Raw genomic sequence first — 7,194 nt, forward strand, 5'->3', positions numbered from 1 at the left:
TAGCACTTGGTTGAGTTTTCAATACCTTCACTTGTGCAAATGGAAATGAGAGGATGCAGGAGCGCCGAATGCTTTCACTTTTTACACAACACACAGATCATGTGTGTCCTAAAATAGACCATTACTTTAACATGTTTCTAAGCGTATGTTACAAGTATTCGCTTAGATTTTTAAGCTGGCAGTTGTTGATTGTTGTACTCTAGGGAATTTGTAATGTTTAGTGACTTCCTACACTTTCACTGACAATTTAATGACACCAAACACTCAGTGTTGCTACACAAGCAATCTAGGACCAATAACACATTACTTCACAAAAACAGGACAAAACGTGGAAACAGCGATCGATGAAAAACTGACACATCAGCCAGTATAACATGTCAGTGCAAAAATTGAATTCTGTGATTCAGTTTAACGGAAGAGAAAATAAATAACATTTCACTATTCAAAGATAATTTCACTGCTTTCAAAGCTTTCCTTTTTTGAGTGATAAGTTTCATTGTAGAACTTAACAAACAATAGTGACAGTACTAAAATGTAGCTCCATAAATCTTTCTTTCCCCTCTGGTTGTCGAAACAACCCGTTGCTAAAAGGTTGTAATTACTGACGAACCTCTTTCATGGCTCTTACTACGCTCATTATGTAATCAAATTGAGGATTCAGGATTGTTGAAGTTGAAAATCTTATTAATGTGGTGGTAAGTTCCTATGGCACCAAACTGATTAGGTCATCGGTCCCTAGGCTAACAAACTACTTAATCTAAACTAACGTACACTAATGACAACATACACACTCAGGCCCGAGGGAAAACTCGAACCTCCGACGGGGGGAGCTGCGCGAACCGTGGTAAGGCCCCTAAGACCGCACGGCTACCCCGCGCGGCTATGAAAATCTTGAAAAAGAATCGAAGTAGATAAGGAAAAATGTAACTGCTTTTCTTTTCCATCCAAATTGTAATTGACGGGTTAAGGAAAACACGGAGGAGCAACGAAAAGTCACTAATGGTTCTTATGAATAGACGGAAATTTTAGGTAAACAGGAGCCATAGTATCCGTTTCGTTATATGTACGATGTGAAGAGTAGTCAGGACAAAACGTCGTCTGCTTAGTCTAAAACACCGGGCGAGTGGACCAAATTGATTAGGTGCAGTGAGTTCGACAATTACGTTAAGTTCATCGTTGGAAAGTAAGGTAAGGTGAGGTGTATTGCTATGGTAAACCAAATCCGTCCATTACTTGATGAAAGGCATCAACGATATGCTTCCCATATAATTAAAATAATCATACTAACTGCTGCCACACTGAACTAGCCTTCATAGTGACCCACGCCCGGGTTCCCGGGTTCGATTCCCGGCGGGGTCAGGGATTTTCTCTGCTTCGTGATGACTGGGTGTTGCGTGCTGTCCTTCGGTTAGTTAGGTTTAAGTAGTTCTAAGTTCTAGGGGACTGATGACCATAGCTGTTAAGTCCCATAGTGCTCAGTGCCATTTCATAGTGACAGTGACTTTGTGAAACGATATATGAACAACGTCCGTTACTAGATATGAGTAAAAGACTGAAGCCCGTCGTAAACGAGGTAATTATGTATCTTAGACATAATTGGTACCATTGAGGCTTAATCGAGGGGTATTTACTTTAAGTGACATTGATGAAAGAATAGTGTTAGCAACGGAATGATCTTCTGTATAGCTTATCAAATTTACAAAAAAAAGGGTTCAAATGGCTGAGCAATATGGGACATAACATCTGAGGTCATCAGTCCCCTAGACTTAGAGCTACTTAAACCTAACTAACCTAAGGACATCACACACATCCATGCCCGAGGCAGGATTCGAACCTGCGACCGTAACATCAGCGCGGTTCCGGATTGAAGCGCCTAGGACCATTCGGCCACAGCGGCCGGCTTCAAATTTACAAAATGATGAATATTTGGTTAGTCGATTATTCTGTTATATTTCCACCACATAATCACATATTGTTCTAGAAAAATTCCGCAGTAATTAGTTAAAAGTGCTTAAGAATCTACAGTGAGATGTACAGAATAAGTCAATTACGTCTACTCCTCGGAAGAAGCTGACCAGCGAATACCTAGTCAAATGCGACAGAGGCGAGAATGCATGTGAATGTTGGCAGTAAAGATCCTTGTCATCAGACTATTAATGCTATAATAAAAATTGCTTTAAACTGGTTAAATCTGCAGCTTCTTAACTGATTTGTAAAAAAAGAAATGTTCAATGTTTATTTTAGAAGTTGACGCATCCAAACTTCTACAGCGCACACTAGTTTCTTAAGGTGGTACAAAATTTAGCCAATGAAATGACTCTTCGAAACTTATTTCTTCGTGAATTGTTAATGTGTCAAAGAGAAGAACAATACGGTAACATCTTCATAAGGAAACCAGCAGCTGTTCCGTTGTAGACCCCCGTGGGTTAAATTGATTCTCATTATGAATCGAACGCGCTGTAATTTTGATAGGGCACGTAAGATCTACTCTAGATGAGAAATGACAAAACATAAACCGACATTTTTTTTATGGACTGTACTCACTGATTCTCAAAAAGTGTCAGAGGCGTTAGGTATCAGGGCAGCACACGTGGCGCATAGGTAGTGAATAGTGAGACTAAACAATGTTACGGTAAGCATACTTGCATAATTTGGTTGATGTTTTCTTTCATATTCTTCCATTATCTTGGAAGGGTGACTGAACACCACGTGCAGATGATATAGGATTTGTTTTGGACGTTACGCTTTTCGTCTTTAGCGTCCAATCACGGGAGGACACACAGGCAGGACTATTGTTGAGATGCACCGGCGTTAGTGCTGCAGCAGGCAGCTGGAACTACGAGGGAGGATCGGGAAATGACGCACAATAACTTTATTAACAAAAAGTTTAATAGGTAACAAAACAAAAGAAAAAAATCACAAATGAACTTTTTTTTACTTACTTCTCTGGTTAGTCACTAACGTTCTCTACAAATTTCTTCTATAGCAGTACCAGTTTCAGTATGCTCTGTTCACAGAAGTCTGGTTGGAGCCATCTAAGGGCTGCTGATTTCGCTTCCGCATCTGTCGCAAAGCTTGGCCGGCCAGGAGTTTCTTCATTGGACTAAACAGTTGAAGGTCCGACGGTGAAGGTCTGGGCTCTATGTTGGATGATAAAGCATCTCCCGCTCAAATTTGGCGATTTTTTCACAAACAGCAGCAGGAACATGGGGGCGAGCATTGCCATGAAGAAGTCTGACATCGCCAGCATTAATATTGTTGCATTTGTCATGAAAGGCACGACGCAACTTTACCAAAGTTTTAAAGTAGGATGCAGCATTCACAGTGGTCCCGTGCTCAGCAAAGTTCACCAGTAACACCCGTGCATATCCCAGAACACAGTCGCAGGCTCTTTCCCAGCAGATTAAGTCACTTTGAAATTTTTTCGTTCTGGGAGACCAGCATGTTTTCACTCCATAGAGGCCTGCTTGGTTTCTGGCGTGTAGTGGTACGCTCACGACTCGTCACCAGTGACGAGCTCTTTCAGAAAATTATATCCAAGCTTGTCATCATTTGCTGGAATTTCGGCAGCCTGTCACATTCTTAGGTACCAAGCGAGCACTAACGTGTCCTGAACAATATCATGCACTGCATCATAGGAAATGTTGAACTGCTGCGATAATGTTCTCAGTTGCACAAGCCAATTGTTCAAAATGGCTGTCTCATTTTCTCCGACAATCTGCGGGGTTGCAACTGTTACTGGTCGCCCGGAGCGTGGCGAATCGCTAAGGTTCACACAGCCCTCTTGGAAGAACACACATCACCTGGAGATATTGCTACGGTTCATACAGTAGTTACCATACACGTCGCGCATGTCCCAGTATTTCACTTTGTTTATGCTCTTTGGCTCACAAATATCGAACTACACTTCGCTGCTCTCCACAAGTTGACGACAGCAACATTCGCGCCACGTTTGTTTCGCAGTGCAGGCGTCTCTCGTGAGAGCTGCACATGAAAACAAAATATCGTCTGTAGCATAAACTTCAATCTATATCGTCTAAATTTCAAAATTTCAGCAGCAACGCCAGGAGGAAAAAAATGACTATTATGACTATTATGCGTTACTTTCCGACCCTTTGTATTAAGGTGACACTGGTTAACCACACCTTGACAGGGGAAACGAATATATACACCAAGTCTACATACGTGGGCTGTCTATGAAGTTTCCAGACACCTGAATATGATGAGAGAAGGAAGATAAGGATTATAGTCCCGTTCATGATGTCGGAGTTGGAGCACAGATCAAATTCGGGGAAGATGGGGAAGGAGATCGGCCGTGTCTGTTTCAGAGGGCGATCCGTATATTATCTTTAAGTGATGTTGTGTGACTACAAGAAACGTAGGTATGGATGGGCAGACACTAGGCCAGTGTCCACACCCTGCACAATCTCAGTTACAACAAACAGAGAGCATTCGCCCGAAGACTCAAGCACAAAAAGTCACAGTTTATTGAAGTTCGTCAAAATTTAACGAGCGAAGGAAACTGACAGAACAATTAAATTTATTCATATTCATGGAGAACTAAAATGACTTCTAGAAAGCGACTACGAAGAGTAATTGCTGTATGGATAATACAAATTTTAATTGCATAAATTTTAAACCTATTACAGTAGTCTTTGTGAGTACATAACGAGACACAGGCAGTAGCGATAACGTTGTTTACAATTTCTTACGTTCCCAGAATGAGATTTTCACTCTGCAGCGGAGTGTGCGCTATTATGAAACTTCCTGGCAGATTAAAACTGTGTGCCCGACCGAGACTCGAACTCGGGACCTTTGCCTTTCGCGGGCAAGCGCTCTACCATCTGAGCTACCGAAGCACGACTCACGCCCGGTCCTCACAGCTTTACTTCTGCCAGTATCTCGTCTCCTACCTTCCAAACTTTACAGAAGCTCTCCTGCGAACCTTGCAGAACTAGCACTCCTGAAAGAAAGGATATTGCGGAGACATGGCTTAGCCACAGCCTGGGGGATGTTTCCAGAATGAGATTTTCACTCTGCAGCGGAGTGTGCGCTGATATGAAACTTCCTGGCAGATTAAAACTGTGTGCCCGACCGAGACTCGAACTCGGGACCTTTGCCTTTCGCGGGCAAGCGCTCTACCATCCAAAAATTTTTTTTCCTAATTAAGTTTGAGTTTATTCTTTCTTTTATTCAGTTGTTTCATGAATGCAGCAGTTCTTTGTAGTTTACTTCGGCAAGCCTTCGTTTCAGTACGTACATCCAACAGGTTAACAAAATAGAATGACTGGCGACCTTGTAGCTCAGATCTGTGATAACTAATACTCGTAGTACAAGACTGCACTCCTTAGAGACGAAAGAGAGACAAATTTCCGCCAACTATCGACGTTATAGTTTACCTAAACGTTTTTCAGCGAATTCTCGGATGGTACTTTTGAAAAAGAAACATACGACTATTTTCACTCGTCATTTTGTTCTTACGAGTTTGTGTCCCGTCTCTAATGACCTCGTCATTGACGGGACATTAAAAGTTGTTCTTCCTCCCTTCAAATGGTTCGACTGGCTCTAAGCACTATGGGACTTAACATCTGAGGTCATCAGTCCCCTAGACTTAGAACTACTGAAACCTAACCAACCTAAGGACATCACACACATCCAGGCCCAAGGCAGGATTCGAACCTGCGACAGTAGCAGCAGCGCGGTTCCGGAGTGAAGCGCCTAGAGCCGCTCGGTCACAGTGGCCGGCGCTTCTTTTCTTCCTCCTCCTTACGGTCACTAATGTAATCGTAGTTCTTTGGTGTCTTTTTAACTGCTGTAATATGAATTCAAGTTTTTTTCTTTTGAGTCTCTACATTTAAAAAAACTAAATCGCAATACTTCTAAAGCAGTCTGTATCTTCTTTGTGACGCGTAAACATTGTAGCTCCAAGACATAGTGCCGGCGCAATAAGATTTAGCCCTGGCGAAGACCTCCATTCTTGATGGTCTCGCCTAACTCCAAGAAGTATGTGACAGGTATATATTACAATGACAGACTTTCACAACCATAGAAAAGTAATTGACCCAACATTATGTTGTGCGTTCCCGTGGCTGAAGGACGGTTTTCAATGTCATTGTCATGATATTGAGTCCTAGGGGAACCAGCGTATCCTCGTTAGAGAAGGCACACGAATGGCTGAAAGATCACAAAGACTGAGGCAATGGGAAGGCACTTTCGAAGCGTCTAGGGGAAATTCAACAAAAAAATTCGTTTCTTACATTTCAAAAATGTATTTCGGCTGAGGTGAGTTTCACTCAGCAGCAAGTCACGTGGCAGAATGGAGTAAGATGTTCTTACAGAGTACAGAGCGGTCGTTGGGCTTCCCCGCTCATTACTTTGAAAACGCCGGTAGCTGCTAATTGCTCCTCTACTTGTGGGAATTTCCATAATAAAACTCCGCAACTGCGCGATTCAGTCGTTTCAGATGGACGTTCACTGACTGCTAATTTATACTGACAGCCAGTACAGAAAATTGTCTTCGATAGGCCTATACAGGGTGTTACAAAAAGGTACGGCCAAACTTTCAGGAAACATTCCTCACACACAAATAAAGAAAAGATGTTATGTGGACATGTGTCCGGAAACGCTTAATTTCCATGTTAGAGCTGGTTTTAGTTTCGTCTGTATGTACTGTACTTCCTCGATTCACCGCCAGTTGGTCCAATTGAAGGAAGGTAATGTTGACTTCGGAGCTTGTGTTGGCATGCGACTCATTGCTCTACAGTACTAGCATTGTTAGTGATGTCTTGATTGGGATACTCTACCTGTGCTGCTAGAACAAGTGCCTTCACAAGTACGACACAACATGTTGCTCATGCACGATGGAGCTCCTGCACATTTCAGTCGAAGTGTTCGTACGCTTCTCAACAACAGACTCGGTGGCCGATGGATTGGTAGAGGCGGACCAATTCCATGGCCTCCACGCTCTCCTGACCTCAACCCTCTTGACTTTCATTTATGGGGGCATTTGAAAGCTCTTGTCTACGCAGCCCCGGTACCAAATGTAGAGACTCTTCGTGTTCGTATTGTTGACGGCTGTGATACAATACGCCATTCTCCAGGGCTGCATCAGCGCATCAGGGATTCCATGCGACGGAGGGTGGATGCATGTATCCTCGCTAATGGAGGACATTTTAAACATTTCCTGTAACAAAG

The sequence above is a fragment of the Schistocerca cancellata genome, chromosome 1 (assembly GCF_023864275.1).
Source record: "Schistocerca cancellata isolate TAMUIC-IGC-003103 chromosome 1, iqSchCanc2.1, whole genome shotgun sequence".
NCBI lineage: Eukaryota > Metazoa > Arthropoda > Insecta > Orthoptera > Acrididae > Schistocerca > Schistocerca cancellata.